Raw genomic sequence first — 16,711 nt, forward strand, 5'->3', positions numbered from 1 at the left:
AGCCTCGGTGCCTTTGCTCCATGCAACTTCCTGCCTGAAATCCTCTTAGCTACTTATCGCATGTCCAAATCCTGCCAATCCTTCAAAACACAGGCTAAACACCTCCTCCTACACCAAGTCTTCCCCGATGCCCCCTGCCAGAGCTGATTCTCCTTCTTAAACCATAGTACCATCGCCTCTTGAGGCACTTTCCTCTATCAAGTACTCAACAGCGTACATGCCTTATTCCTATTAGTGAGAAAATTCATCGAGGGCACCTACGTGTCTAGGTCATTATGTATGCCGCATTTCATACATAAATTAAACCGGTATTTCACTAACGCATATAAGAAAATGGCAAGAGTCTGAAAATAAAAAGCACAGGTTTTTCCAATTTTTTTAATTAGGTAATAGTTATATACAACAAACAGTAAGAGATCCCTCTCTATCCCCCTCCCCAGTGCCCTAGAATGCCTCCTTAAAAGGCAATGACTATGATCAACTTTTTTTTTTTAAGATCTTCTTTTAAGTAAACTCTACACCCAATGCGGGGCTCAAACCTATAACCCCGAGATCAAGAATGGCACGCTCCACCAACATGAACCAGCCAGGCACCCGTTAAGATCAATTTCTCACACAGGGTTTCAAGAAGTCCTTAGACACAACAACTTTATAACAACATTCTTAACTTTGGGTCTAAGGTGACAAAAGTAATTTGTAAATAACATTTCAAAGTAAATTCATTTATGATGATTACACAATTACATACAGTGTACTTGCATGCTGGGGCAAATAAAACATGACAATCAAAAGATGGAAAAATAAACTGTGTCCTCTAACTTGCAAAAATAAAGTCACCCTGAGCTGTGGGAGGAAAAGCCGGTGTTCACTATCAGGAAAAGCACACTCTTTCAAGCATACCTACCAACCAAGTTTTTCAAGTTTTTCCATAGTGTAAAAACTGCTAAAGGGTTCTGTAAAGACTTTAAAATTCTCACTATGCTATGAAAAAGGTGCTAGGCCATTACAAATAAAATATTTAAAAAGAATGTAGATGTTTTGTAAAGCTAAATATCTTAAGGAATATTAATAAAGTGTTCATAATAGCATTTCTCACTATAATAGCAAGAAGATGTATGCACATTTTTCTAATTTATAAACGGTAGGAATTAAATGTTTCCAAGAGGTCTTTAATCACATTTAGTGTATAAAAACTTGGGAAATATCAGTCACTATTCCTACAATAATGAATCACATTAAAGAAAAGGCAGATTATGCTACAAAAATCACAATGTTCAAATCAGAAAGAATCCAATTTGTCTTGTTAGAAATTTACTTAGCAATAAAAATCTGAAGTCATCATTAGATCAAAAAAAGTTTAGTGACAATTCTATACTGAATAATGAACTCACTGTAGTAGACGGTATCCTTTTTTTAAACATTTTATTTTTATGTAACCTCTACACCCAACGTGGGGCTTAAACTCACGACCCCAAGATCAAGAGTCACATGCTCTACCAACTGAGCCAGCCAGAACCCCCAGCAGATGGTTTTCTTATAAAAAAATATTGAAGAGTGTAGAGCGCCTGGGTGGCTCAGTCAGTTAAGCGTCCAACATCGGCTCAGGTCATGATCTCACAGTTTGTGAGTTTGAGCCCCCCATCAGGCTCTGCACTGAAAGCATGGAGCCTGTTTTGAATACTCTGTCTCCCTCTCTCTGCCCCTCCCTGCTCACAAGAGCTCACATGCATTTTCTCTCTCTCAAAAATAATTTAAAAAAAAAAAAAAAAAAAAGAATGTTTCCAAGGGGCACCTGGGTAGCTCAGTTGGTTAAGTGTAGGACACTTGATTTCAGCTCATGTCATAATCTCACAGTTCATGAGCTCGAGCCCCACGTTAGGCTTTCTGCTAACAGTGCAGAGCCTGCTTGATATTCTCTCTCTCTCTCTCAAAACAAAGAAAGGAAGGAAGGAAGGGAGGGAGGGAGGGAGGGAGGAAGGAAGGAAGGAAGGAAGGAAGGAAGGAAGGAAGGAAGGAAGGAAGGATGAATCTGTCTAAAAATCAGCTTCCTGGGGCACCTTGCTGGTTCAGTCAGTAGAGTGTGCTACCCTTGATCCCAGGGTCATGAGTTTAAGCCCCACACTGGGTGTGGAGCCTACTTGAAAAAAGAAAAAAAAAAAAAAAAAACAGCTTCCAGAATATTCCTTGGGGTCAGGAAATTAAGACAAATCTCCTGCATCATCAACCTCGATAAACTATATAATTATATTATCCAATCATTCACTTGACTAGTGAATGTCTGCTACATTCTTCACATGCTGGATGCAAAGGATGTGGAGGAGACCAAAGCAGATGCGGCCTGTGCCCTCCTAGAGTTGACAAGACAGCAATGTACCTGAGGTTGCAGAATCTGAGGGCAACACTCCGGATACCTCTCTTCCAGCCTCCAAGTTAATTATCCCCCTTCTGCTATCATGTTCTTGTCTCAGACTGAGTATAATATGATTAGGCTTCAGCTCTGCTCTACTAACATAATCATATATAATTCTATTCCTCAAAGATTATACTCCTGTTACCAAAATTAAAATCAGCTTATTACCAAAATGCTACAGGAGCTATCATTAATGGTAGACCACTTTTCCAAATGGCAAATCTTATTTTCACATAATATTTCTCCTTAATTTCCTGTCAAAGAGTAACCTTATCCTTAAATTTAAACAACACTTTGCAGTTCCCCCTAGCTTCCAGAGAATGTCCTAAAAAAAATAAGTCATAATGTAGGGCTGCTAGACAGATGGCCAACCATATTTAGTTATTCCTCACAGGCCATTAAACCAGCTCACTACAGAGCTGAAGCTGGACCAACAAGATTCCTCGCTCGCTCGCTGTCTCTCTCCATCCCCGACCTTCTTGAACCTCCCTGAGAGAATGGACTACTAATCTGATTGGGTCAGAGTCCAAAACACTGATTGGACTCGTTTACTGATTTGAGGATTAAATGCCAATTAAACGTGACACACATATATGACTGACACACATATATGACGATCCACACTATCTTGCTCTATGCTCATTTCTCTCACACACGCTCAAAAGGCTGTTTGGGTTTTCTGTAGCAGTAGGAAGACAGTGAGATTTAGGACAAAGGGAGATCCCATGCCTTGGCCTCAAGCTTAAGCAATAGGCTACAACCCAGGATATCAGACAGCTCCACATGGGTGTTTTGGCCAAAAACCCAATTAATAATAATACTTTAAATTTCCCACTTGCCATTGCTCTACTCATGTAAATCTCCTTCAGGAACATCACAAGGAAGAGAACCAACTGAGCTATCATATTCTGATCATTCATTAATAGCCCAAACCTCACCATTACTCTATGGTGTCATTCTCTTGGTATTTAATCATGTATAATTCTGCAGCATTTCCTATATCCAAGAAATAATAAAAGTCTGGTTGGCAACTCAAGAAGTCATTTGAACCCTCTAGAGTTGACCCACTGCTCCTATGTATCTCCTGGTTGTTGAGTATTGCAGATAACTAAGAAAGCAAACACAGTGGAAGTTAGATTTCTAAATGACAATGATAACAGTTATAATAATTTTTAAAGGCTAATATTTATTGAGTACTTACTATTTTCCAGGGACATTTTAAGCAACTTATATGTATTAATTACTTTGGTCCTCATAACAAACTTGTGAGATGAGTACTATTATCTCTCATCTTACAGATGAGGAAACCAAGACCCAGAGAGGTAAGTAACTTGCCTAAAGCCATAGTGTTATTAAGCAGCAGACTGGGGATTGAGTCTAGCGTTCTCTTAACTATTTTGTTAAACAATATGATGAGGGGTGCCTAGGTGGTTCTGTCAGTTGAGCATCCAACTCTTGATTTCAGCTCAGGTCATGATCCCAGGGTCTTGTGACCTAGCCCCACATCAGGTTCCACGCTGAGCATGGAGCCTGCTTAAGAATCTCTCCCCCATCCCCCACCGCCCCTCTCCCCTGCTTGCACAGTCTCTCTCTCTCTCCCTCTCAAATAAAAATAAATAGTATAATGGTTAAGAGTGATCAAATACAGACTGGTAAATTTTGAGGCTCAGTACCCAAAAGACATCCAAGTCTATGGCCATACCACCCTAAACGCGCCCAATCTCATCTGATCTCAGAAGCTAAGCAGGGTCAGGCCTGGTTAGTACTTGGATGGGAGACCAAAAGACATCCAAGGAGACCGAGGGCAACATAGATGTGGATCTCAGGAAAGAGATTAGGGCTAGATTTATAAACTTGCAGACTGGACATACTAGGTAGAACGAGGTCACTCTGGAAAACAGTGCTGAGGGAGATATTGAACAGAATCATGAGAAACAGCAATATTTAAATATTAAATATATAAAAGTTGACACTTTAGGGGCATCTGGCTTGTTCAACCGGTAGAACATGAGACTCTCAATCTTGAGGTCATGAGTTTGAGCCCCACATTACAGGTGGAGATTACATAAAAAAATAAAATCTTAAAAAAAAATAATAAGTTGACATTTTAGGCCAAACTAATGATGCAGTAGGGTGCTAAATATTTTTGTATGTTATATATACAAAAAATACAGCATATTACAAATCAAAATATATAACAGTTATACCTACTCTATGGGAACTGGATCATAATTCAACTATGACTATAGGTTTACGGTAGCATCTGTTTTTATCGTACTCTTGGTCACATCTAAGTTTTTCATGCTAAATGTTTACACAAGAACACCACCTATCACACTGTTCCTATGAGAAAAAATAATCTGCTTTAAGATCTATCTTAAAGAATGTTTTCCAGGATATAAAGCTGTGAAAAGAATGATGGCCTAAATATATGACCATCGTTCAATGATTTCAAGATGCATGATGTTTTCCATTTGTACAGCACTGGAACTGAGGCAGGTCCTACAGTTAAACTGTTAACTGTAACAGTTAAATTGTTAGCATTTTTTTCATTCTTAGCCATACATGAAATAATGGCATCTTACTACTGATAACATCTTAGATACAATTAACTGTGTCTTTTAGAATACATTTAATTCCACATGTGAGCATACACACTGGTGTAGTTACAGGAAAACTTTCTGACTTCAAGGGGTTTTCAATCTAATGGAAAAGACATAATTAATACTAAGATACAAATGCAAGTAATAAATATTAACACAAGATAAGAGTCTCTTTCCACCATCTTTCAATGCTGCCATAATGCTGCACATGAATGTCCTGGCTCATGCTCTCAAGAGCGTCACCAATGCCAAAAAGAGAGGCAAATACCATGCTATTAGGCCATGCTCCAAAGTCACTGGTTTGTTTATGTCTTTTTTTTTTTTTTTTTTTAAAGAGAGAGAGTATGCACAAGCAGGAGAGGGGCAGAGATAGAAGGAGAGAGAGAATCTTAAGTAGGCCCCACGCTCAGCACAGAGCCCGACACAGGGCTTGATCTCACAACCCTGAGATCATGACCTGAGCTGAAATCAAGAGTCAGACGCTTAACTGACTGAGCACCCAGGTGCCCCCATCATCCAGTTTCTAACTATAATGATGAAGCATGGTTACATTGGTGAATTTGAAATCACTGATGTTCACAGATCCAGGAAAACTACTGTGAACCTCACAGGCAGGTTAAACACATGTGGATGATCAGCCCCAGCTTTGATGTGCAACTCAAAGATCTAGAAAAAAATGGCAGAATAACCTGCTCCTGTCCCATGAGTTTGGTTTCAATGAACTGACAACCTCAGCTGGCAACACGGGCCTTGCAGAAACAAGACAAAAACACACAGGAGCGAAAATCTTGGATTCTTTTTCTCGGGATGTAACACATACAGGCAACTAAAATGCCTCAATGGAGCCCCCCCCCCCCAACCTGAAGTGATAAAATGAGGAGGAAGTATAGAACTGAAGAAAAGGTACTTAACTGGTAGGAAATCAGAGTGGCCAAGCCAAAAAAATTCCAAGGCAGGTGTCCTAACCACAGTTTTAATTTAGATTAAATCTGGGGCGCAAGGGTGGCTCAGCTGGTTAACTGTCCAACTTGGGCTTAGGTCGTGATCTCGCAGCCTGTGAGTTCGAGCCCCGCGTTAGACTCTGTGCTGACAGCTCAGAACCTGGAGCCTGCTTCAGGATTCTGTGTTTCATTCTCTCTCTGCCCCTCCCCAATTTGTGCTCTTTCTCTCAAAAATAGATACTAAAAAAAAATTTGAAAGAGATTAAATCTGATGTAAGAACAACAGAAAGAGGATAAGGAATAAGTGATACCTTAACAAGAGTAGAAGATGAATAACATGAGGTTATGGTCACGCCACTCTCCTCTAAGAACCAGCAACTATTCTCTAAAGTAAAGCATTGCTTGAAGATAATCAAAGGGGAAAACATTTTTTAAATCTTCTAGATTTCTCTCCTTTGAACCCCTGCAGTGGTTTCTAAATAAATCTACAAACTCTTTGATACTCCTCCCTTCAAGAGGTGGAGCTAAACTCCCTTCCCTTTGCACATGGGCTGGACTTAGTGAGTTGATTTTAACTAACAGAATATGATGGAGGTGATGGTGTATGACTTCTGAGAGTAGGTCAGAAAAGGCATTAAAGATTCCTCTTTGCTTCCTCTCTCTCTCTCTCTCTCTCTCTCTCTCTCTCTCTCTCTGATCGCTCCTTCTGGGGGAAGCCAAATGCAATGTCAGGAGGTCACTCAGGTAACCACACAGAGAGGTCCATGTGGCAAGCAAATGAGGCCTTCTGCCCACAGCCAACTGAGTGAGCCATCTGGAAGCAGACCTTCCAGCCCCAGTCAAGCCTTCAGATGACCACAGCCCCGGCTGACACCTTGACTGCAACCTCAAGAGAGACCTGAAGCCAGAACCACCCAGCTAAGCCCCTCCCAAACAAATGACCACAGAAACTATAAGATCATATTTACCGTGTTGTCACCAAGTCTTGAGGTAATTTTTTATGCAGAGTACATAACTAATACAACCCCATGGCGTTTTGTGTCTCTAAAACACTTATGTTTATCTTCTAAATTTTTTTTTCCAACGTTTTTATTTATTTTTGGGACAGAGAGAGACAGAGCATGAACGGGGGAGGGGCAGAGAGAGAGGGAGACACAGAATCCGAAACAGGCTCCAGGCTCCGAGCCATCAGCCCAGAGCCTGACACGGGGCTCGAACTCACGGACCGCAAGATCGTGACCTGGCTGAAGTCGGACGCTTAACCGACTGTGCCACCCAGGCGCCCCCTATCTTCTACAGTTATGTCTATATAGCCAGTACAGACAGTAATTTCTAGAAGGCTGCTCTATTCATCTTTACATGCCTATAAGGCTTACCTCAAAAACCACACAGTCAAGTACTTGGGATTTTTTTTTTAATATTTGCTGAAAGATTCTTGCCAGTGCTTACATACTACAGGTGTCCAAAAAAGAAGTGATTAAACCCTAAATGAGAGCAGAACTAGTGGAGTGGGGTGAAAAAGAAAATATTAATTTGACTGACCTGACTTAAAGCTGGAATAAGAAATTATAGATACAACAATCTTAACTCCAGAATGGGCACCTGGCTGGCTCTGTCAGTAGAGCATGTGACTCTTGATCTGGAGGGTCATGAGTTCAATCCCCACGCTGAGTGGAAAGATTACATAAAAAAAAAAAAAAAAAACCTCCAGAATGACGTTATGTATAAAGTGGAAAAAGCAGTCATTTTGTACCCTTGGAAGTACCGGAATGCAAAGCTTGCTTGAACAGAAACAGTACAGAGCAGCAAAGTTATATAACAGTATCACCCAGAAATTACTTCTTCATTATTAAGGAGAAAAGTGCAAGCCACCTGATTGAGAAAGGATTAATTTTACATGTGTTTCTCAAATCGTTCTTTAGAATATTAGTTTCCATAAGAAGCCCATAAGTATTCTTTGGGGAAGCAAAGAAAACCAACAAACTAAACAAACAAACAAGAAAAAAAAAAAAACCTCTGTAAACTATAGGATATTTCTAAGCCTTTAAGGTATCAATAATGTGCATTATAAATTTACTTGACCTCAGAACACTTAAAATATTTGCAGCATATTAGTATGCCATGAATATAGTTTGGGAAACAAGGACTTGGGTAGGCAGGAAGACAGACCAGGTAGGTAGGTAGATTCACAGGAAAAATGTAACAAGACATATGTAATAAAATGATCTCACCTAAAAAAGAGATTTTAAATGACTACCATTTATGACTATGTAGTTTCTTAAAGCAACATAAACTGTTGGATAAGCTATCAAAAGCAACAACAGCCATACCAGATGTCAGGGAAAATAAAGACGGGAAAAATATCAGAGGATATAACAGTAGAAAAAAATTCCCTTCCACAGGCCTTGGCTCCGAATACCTCCCATTCCCTCAGCTCCTACTGTGTACCTCAATGAGAGCTGGCTTGAACAGGTGAGCAGCCTGCCATCTGGGGGGCTGGTAGGTAGCTTAAGAAGCGGTCTGGCTCCAAGCCCTTAACCAACAGTCTTAGCAGATCTTCTCTCTTGAGAAACGTTAATGAAATATAGAAGAAGTCCTTAGTAGTGGAAGCAGAAGAAGCAGAGGCATAAAGACACAAAGAAACCAGAGATAAAACGGCTGAGTGAATAGCAGAGGATTCGGTGGGCCAGCCCTGGCTGTTTAGTGTCTTGTGCGGAATACCTTCCTTCAGTTAAAAAAGTTAAGTTAGTATATTACTATCCAACCTGAACAACTTTATGTGGTGGCCCAACCAGAGAGAGCAGGCTCACAGAAACATAAAGAGGGGAGGGAAAGAGGACTGATGAGCAAGGGAACATCAACACTGGGTTTAATAAGGCGCATCCAGTTTAAATCCACCTGAAGAATGTTTTCATATAGCAAACATCTTTTAAATCAGTGGCGGGAGCCTTTGCATCTCATCGGAATCAAGTAAAACTTTTGTAGTGTGGATACACCTCCCCAGTGCAACCAGATTCTACCTAGGGAGGAAAAGGGTTTGGAGAGCCTCCCCAGGCAGCTGGTCTGAATTCATACATGCAGACACATGCCCACATTCTCACCTGCTCACACTACCCCCAAAGTACATTCACCCCACAAGCAACAAAGGGCTACCACCAGTCTACCTACCCTGCTCCCCACCCCCAGAAGCAACAGGGTCAGGAATCAGACCTCTGGGAGCCTGGTAAACATGTATAGGTGTGAATGAATGTATACGTGCATACTCACAGCACCTGGCTGAGTATGTGTGTGTCCAAGTGTGCTAGAATAGGTTTTTGTATGAAGGGCTCTCCCCCGCTGTTCCAAGACTCTGTCTCGAGATGCTGCAAGGCCAGGCTTGCTCAAAGCTCTCTTTCAGATTAGTACAGGCCCACAAAGTAAATACTGTCCCCTTTAGAGTGGTGTCCTTATGCTACACATAGCCTGCACAACCATACACAGCCCAGGCACTAGGGTATGGCTCAACAAACCCTTCCTGCTGAGGAGTCAACAAGGTAATCTGGTCGCTAAAGCTAGGCAGCATCCTTATCCCTAACAGTATTCCAGCATCCATGAGGCCCATCAGAACCTGGGCTTCTTGTTCTTCTGTGAAGCCTGACTCTCTAGGTGTCCATTTCTGTTCCTCTTTTCTCCCATACGTGAAATGACTTGGAAGATTTTTTTGTTCCTTACAACCAAGTAAGCCTAACCAACACCCTTACAAATCACAAGTATTACCAGTTTTAATTAGGGCATGGCCAGTAACTTCAACTTCCGATGCCAAAGCCCAAGACAAAACAGGCTGTGAGGATTCTTCAAATACCAAGTGGTCTATGAATTAGAAGTCTTTTCATTTTGTAACGTAACCACTTAAGGAAATACTTCACAATTAATTATACCGCTTACAGTTGTTGACACACTGGTAAAGTTTACCAAATGAAAACAATTTTACACTAACACAAATGGGTCGCTTTACAAAAAAACCTATTACATTAGCAGTCCTATCTGATCTAGTTACCTAATATACAGACACATGGCATATTTTACTTACTGTAAGTAATATATTACTTATATATTACAGGTTAATTATGCAAATCACAATTCCAACCAAAACCTCATTCTAGTAAATATATTTTTTTTTTTAACATGTATCCATTTTTGAGAGATAGAGACAGAGCATGAGCAGGGAAGGGGCAGAGAGAGGGAGACACAGAATCCGAAGCAGGTTCAAGGCTCTAAGCTGTCAGCACAGAGCCCGACGCGGGGCTTGAACTCACGAAATGCAAGATCATGACCTGAGCCGAAGTCACACACTCGACCGACTGAGCCACCCAGGCGCCCCCTAGTAAATATATTCAGTATTTGAGCATGTCTGAGTTATTTGTGGTCAAATGTTCACTAAAATGGCTTAAGCAATATTAACCATTTCCTAATACATAAATGCTCATTTTTCCTCACTATTTTAAAAAACACTAGAACTGTCAGACAAGAAACCAAGCACAAGCCAACAGGCACACCAAAATCACACTTAAACAGGACAAGCAAGCTACAAATTTGGAATAATCACCAAGATACTACTAATAATTAACAATCACTTAAATATGATTCAAGAGGAATTCCTAGTTGTTGAAAAACTCTATGATCAGCTAGAGCACAGTGTTATCAGAAAGTGAATATGTAAAACAATAGTGTAATGTTTCAGGGTGTGTATGTGTGTGTAACGAAGTTCACAGCTATGTTACACTAATGACTCTAAACATCTGAATTTTCTGCTATCTTAGCCTTTAAATCAACTGCAAAAGCAGCTGCCAAAAGCAGTTAGTAGGAAAGCACAGCATTCCCAGAAGAATTCAGTATACACAACTTATTTTACTACTTGAATGTTTGATTACTGAGATTTGAGCAAGATGTTAAAGATTCAAAACTAATTTTAAAAGTAATGAGTGGGGGCACCTGGGTGGCTCAGTCAGTTAAGTGTCTGACTTTGGCTCAGGTCACGATCTCACAGTTTGTGGGTTTGAGCCCCGCGTCGGGCTCTGTGCTGCTGACAGCTCGGAGCCTGGAGCCCGCTTCGGATTCTGTGTCTCCCTCTCTCTCTGCCCCTCCCCTGCTCACACTCTGTCCCTCTCAAAAATAAACAAACATAAAAAAAAAAAAAACTTTTTAAATAATAAAAGTAATGAATGCTTATTAAATCCATAATGATCTTCAACAGGCACTGGTTTTAGAAGGGCATAGGTCATATTCTTGTATGTGTGTGTTTAAGGCATGGCATGTTTCTGTTCAACAGTACATATAATTGTTGCAGGACCTGACAGTAATTACCACGCCACTTTTTAAAAATGTTTTGACTGACCACCAGGCCAAAATTGAAAAAGTACAATTTATTTCTTGTACAATTTATTTCTGGCACATTTATTTCTTGATTTGGACTACCTTTTTGTTGTGAACCTTTTTGTTGTGAATTACTCTAGTCACCTTGCAACAAAACACTGGCAGAGAATATAATGGATTGAAATGACCAGACTCTATTCCTACTGAATAAATAATACATTTGAACTGTTCACACTTCACTGTAAAAGATATACAACTTTAGGGGTTACACTCTAAGTTGTGAAAGCAAAGTGGATCAGAAATCACATTCCTTAGAGCAGCCAGTCTGGAACAGAAGATGTTTATTCTATGCTGTCGCCCTTGCCTCTGCAAACCTCTCTCTCTAGCAATTCACTACATTAAAACAATTGAGATGGGGTAAGATGTGTGATAATAAAAATCCTTCCAGGCATTTATCAAACAAATTATCTCTGAAACTACACCTTGGATTAGAAGTCTTTAAGCAGGAATTTGGCCTTCTGTGTCAATCTGTGCACATGCTCATTTCACATTTTCTCTTGTCTGTGTGTATGTTTTTTTTTAATCTATTTCATAGAATAAGTCGTCCTATCAGACTTAATTTTATTTGTTTATACGACAATTGAAAACAACATTATTGCAACACAACACTATGACATCTGCAAAACTGCTGATTTTAGTGAGTTCCTCTCCCCCCCATCTCACCCCACAACTGCATTTAATCCCAGAAGAAAACCCCTGGGTCCAGTGCAAGGATTTTTCTTTTCTATAGAGCAGGTCTTTTTGATCTTTTACTAATAATACTGAAAACTTTTTTTTTAATGTTTTATTTATCTTTGAGAGAGACAGAGACAGAGCACAAGCGGGGGAGAAGCAGAGAGACAGAGAGAGAGAGAGAGAGAGAGAGAGAGAGAGAGAGAGAGAGAGAGACAGAATCCAAAGCAGGCTCCAGGCTCCAAGCTGTGAGCACAGAGCCCAACGCGGGACTTGAACCCATGGGAGATCATGACCTGAGCCGAAGTCAGGACGCCCAACTGAGTGAGCCACCCAGGAGCCCAGATACTGAAAACTTTTTAAAGACTGCTAGTGTATGTACAGTTTCCAACACCAAGAACCCAAATAAATCCCTTTAAATTTTGTTTAATATTCCAAGACAAACTATATTTCTCATCAGAGTATCAATTCAAAAGGGTCCTTAGAAATCACTATGTCTAAATACTGATGATAATAGAACAAATTGTCATAACTCAGCCAATAACACATAAAGCCTCGACGCACCAGTACCAGTCAAAGGGCATCTGTATCAGCAGCTCAGGGAAGTGGCATTTGCAGGAAGGCACTACAATTGCGTTCAAAAGAAAATCATTAGGCCTCAGCCGTTACTCCCCTCCCCCGTTCTCTTCGTCAAGATCCTTGGAAGCAATTAACCAGTAGAAGGTGCTATTCTGCAACCCACAGTATTCACACCAACCTCCATCCTTGGCCCAGAGCTGGTTTTAACCCAGGTGGACTCTGTCATCCTATTCCTTGTCCAGTATTCAAGGAAGCCTCTCTACACCACTCCCCCCCTTCCGCACAAAGAAAAAACCAGATCTTCTTTGATAACCCCTATTTACAAAACAAAACTGAACATGACAGTTCCATAGCCGGCATACCTGATTATCAACCATCAGGCCACTAATATGTCAAAACACACAGACACTCAAATACAATTTTCGTCATCTTAACTGAAACAATCCACCACTGCTACCTAGAAAAGACCCTGGTCATATTCACTACAGTAAGAGTCAACGGAACAAATCACTGTCCTCACCAAAGTCAGGGGCAATCAGGAATAGGAAAGCAGACTATAAGGCCACGACGTAGAAAGAGGAATTTTATCTTTACATACACAAAAAAGAAAGAGCGGCAGAAACTAGAACTGCAAAGGAAAGAAGGCAGGTGGAGAAGAGGAGTCTCTGAACATGTTTGAGAGTGTCCTTTAGTTTCTAATATACTCTTCTGCCTCTTACAAGGTTGCAAAAAAAGGCCAGACATGAGATGGGTGAAAGAAAGCTGAAAAAGAAAAGCGTCCACCCTTCCCCCATCTTCTCTCCTCTCTCCCAAAAAGAGCTGTGTTTGTCTGTGCAAACCTAGTCCCAAATATGGGAGAGAGAGAATGAATGTGTGTATGGAAGAACAATGAGCCCTCAGCCTGGTATTGTGTGTGTGTGTGTGTGTGTGTGTGTGTGTGTGTGTGTGTGTGTCTGCCTCTGCCTCTGCCTCTTTTCCCTTCGACCTCAACAACAACAGGGAGGGCTGGAAGACAGCTCTCCATGCAGGCCATCAAAATCAAAACTGGTTTATGATTTACGGGGGAATTAACTCAGCAAGCAAATCCATGGAAGGAAATCGCTACCCAAAGATGATTTTATTATTGTATAGATCCATCCTGTCTCCCCTCCCCCAACAGACTGAGACTAAAGAAACCAGTGCACACCAGACAAAAAGGTCTCTCTTTCAATGGAAAGCAATTATCAAAACTGTTTCTTATCTAAACACAGGATGCATTCATTTGTGTTCCACGAAAATGTTTTTTTGCAATTCGCCAACTTTCCCTTTTACTAGTTATCTTTTCTGGGTTTAAAAAATTTGCTTTGGGGAAAGCTATTTCAGGATTCATACAAAACTACTTTCTAAATGTCCCTTAAAATAGTAACACATACTGAAACATTTAAAGCACCCAGTTTCTCAAGGACACATTTTGCTTAAATCAATGTTTGAAGTCTGTAATCCAGAAAAAAAATTGTAAGCAAACCTTGGAAAAGAGGCAGAGGAAAATGACAATTCAACAATGAATCATTTTGTTTTCCTTTCAACAACTTCTCAAGCAACCAGTTTCAAAGGAAACCTGCAATACTTTCCCCCTCCCCGCGCACACACAGGCACACACACGCGCACACACACACACACACACACACACTCACAATCTATGTAAAACTACCTCTCTTCCTTTCCAAAACCTTAAAAAAATAAAAATAAAAATAGAAGCCACTCTCTTTCACAGAGCAAAACTCGAACATGGTAGTAAGAATCCTATTCTGCTCCAAGTGATTTTGGGTTAGTAATCACACAGAACAGAGAACTGGAGATTTAGAACACAAAGAAGGAATCTCTCCCTAATGGGAAAATGATACTTTAAGAAAAGTCCTCCCCCAAGACCCCCAAATCCACAAACATTCAAGAAATGTACACTGTGGGTCTTTGACTTCCTTTCCTTTCCCCCACTACCCCCCACCCCCAGTTCGGCCAATAATTCAGTCACATGAAACAGTTTAACCTCAGACAAGTCAAACAAGAGCATGAATAAGCAGCAGAGAGAGAACAGGGGTCAGCAGGCGAGTGGGACAGTGACCTGGCCCGCACAGGGCCGAAGAAGTCCCCGGCGGCCCTTTATGACCGCCCCCCCCACCACCACCACCGGGCGCGCGCGGCTCGCACGCCGGCCTGCCCTTCCCGGCTCCCGGCGGACCGGGGCGTCCACGCCGGCCCCCTGCCACCCCATGTCCGTGCCCAGGACGAGGGGCCAGGAGAGAAGGTGGCCGCCACGCGCCGGCAACTTGGACACTTACCTTCCCCGGATGCGCTACACCATCAATGGAGGTGTGTTCGGCCGGCTCCCGGGAAAGTGGGGGACGGGGCGGGAGGCCCGCGGGGCTGGGGGCCGCCGGGCTCGGGCCGAGGAGGGGGCCGGCCGCGGGGACAGGGCCGGGGGCTGCAGGGGCTTCCCTCCCGTGACCTCGGGGGCGGTCTCCACTAGCTCCCTGCTCCTCGCTCGGCCGGTCCTTCAGGAGCGGGAGCCCAGGATCATGTCTGGTTTTGTTTTTCTGAGGGCGAGGGGCTCCCTGAGGATGATGGTGATTTTTTTTTCCTCAACTAGGAGAGAAAATGAGGCAGAGACAAGGTGGGAGGCGAGCGAGGGGAGAGCACGGGGGAGGCGGAGGCGGGGGCGAGACCCGAGTCGGGCGAGCGTCTCGGGCGTGCGGGAGGAAGAGGAGGCTGGGAGCGCGGGGGGCGGCTCGCGAGCGTCTGTGGGAGCAGCGGCGCCTCGGCGATGGTGGCCGAGCCGCGGCGGGGCTGCTGCACCGACCCGCCGCCCACTCCGCGCTCGGGCCCGGCCCACCTCGCAGTATCGCGCCTCGCCATTGGCGCATCCCGAAGTGACGCGCGCGGAAGCCGGGCCAATGGAAAGCGGAGGGCGGGCGGAGGGGCGGGACTTCTTGCGTTCTATCTCTTTCTCTGTCTCTGTCTCTGTCTGTCTCTCTCTCTCTCTCTCCCTCTCTCCCTCTCCCTCTCTCCTTTTTTTTTCCTTTCTAATAAAAAGAGCAGAAGAGAAGGAGGGGAGCGGCCGCGCTGTGCGGTGCCGACGCCAGGGCACGGGCTCGAGCGCGCGCTCCGGGCGGCGGCCTGGCGGTGGGCTGGGCCCCCCACCCGGGCGCGTCTTTGTGCGCTGCCGGGGTCGCGGCGTGCTGCGGGCAGGTCCCCGGGCCGACCGCCCAGGGTCCCGTTGCTCTCGTTATTATCAGGGTCACAATTTGCCTTTTCAGCCACTTCAGACGCGGACTCCTATCCCGGGGCCGGGGGGGGGGGGGGGCCCGGGCCCCCCGGGGGACACGGAGCGGGTTGCAGCGATTCGCTTTAAGGACCCTTTCGAAATTCCGATGAGAAGGAACGTTTTCAAAATAAGTCTGTGGCAGAAGATTAAGAAAGAGTAAAACGAAATTCTCAGATCGCGCTGCTTCTTTGAAAAGAATATAGCAAAGATGAAAAGGGTGGAAAGTCTCATCAAGGAATAAGGGACTAGAACCCCAGTCGCAGAGGGAATTTTAGACAGAGAGCAGTGTGCACAACCCTATGCCGTAAGTTTCACACAAAACATCCAAATACCACCTTTTTTTCTTTGAGAAGCATAGTATTCTGTCCCACTTCCCGAAAGGCTGGTAATCACGGGGTCTACGGTGCTGTAAGGGGAGACAGGGGCAGGCCAAATGTTCATATTCTAGTTAATATAATTTATAGGAATGAGGGGTTTGGAAATTTTAATTATGACTAGCAGTTTTTGAAATGCATATCATGTTTATTGAGTTCTTTCACACACCCTGGCATGAATCCAGGGCGAATCATCAACCTATTGTTGGTTGGTTAATATACTGTAAATGCTATTGGTGTCCTTATACCATACACTCTCCCTGGAGTTCAGATCTGTATATAATAGAATAATTAAGGGATAGAACACATGCAAAATAATTCACTCATCTATTTCAAATAAAGTGATAATTTTCTCTTTGGAATATCTATTCAGATTATAATTTCCACATCCAGCAGTTTCTTTTAAGAATAATTTGGAC

General features: G+C 42.8%; 1 protein-coding gene across 4 annotated transcripts in view; it reads right to left on the bottom strand.

Moving 5' to 3' along the window:
- RERE (arginine-glutamic acid dipeptide repeats) overlaps positions 1 to 15,427 on the bottom strand; it is a 426,631-nt gene extending 411,204 nt beyond the window's left edge. For 3 of the 4 annotated variants that reach the window (XM_040460361.1, XM_040460352.1, XM_040460343.1), the window contains exon 1: positions 14,936 to 15,427. The gene's annotated coding sequence lies outside the window, so the exon portion shown is untranslated. The remainder of the gene's footprint in view (positions 1 to 14,935) is intronic. The other variant, XM_040460372.1, reaches the window with a different exon arrangement.
- Between the last annotated feature and the right edge of the window lie 1,284 nt (positions 15,428 to 16,711).

Source organism: Herpailurus yagouaroundi, unplaced genomic scaffold (assembly GCF_014898765.1).
Source record: "Herpailurus yagouaroundi ecotype Mexico unplaced genomic scaffold, PumYag 77, whole genome shotgun sequence".
NCBI classification, from domain to species: domain Eukaryota; kingdom Metazoa; phylum Chordata; class Mammalia; order Carnivora; family Felidae; genus Herpailurus; species Herpailurus yagouaroundi.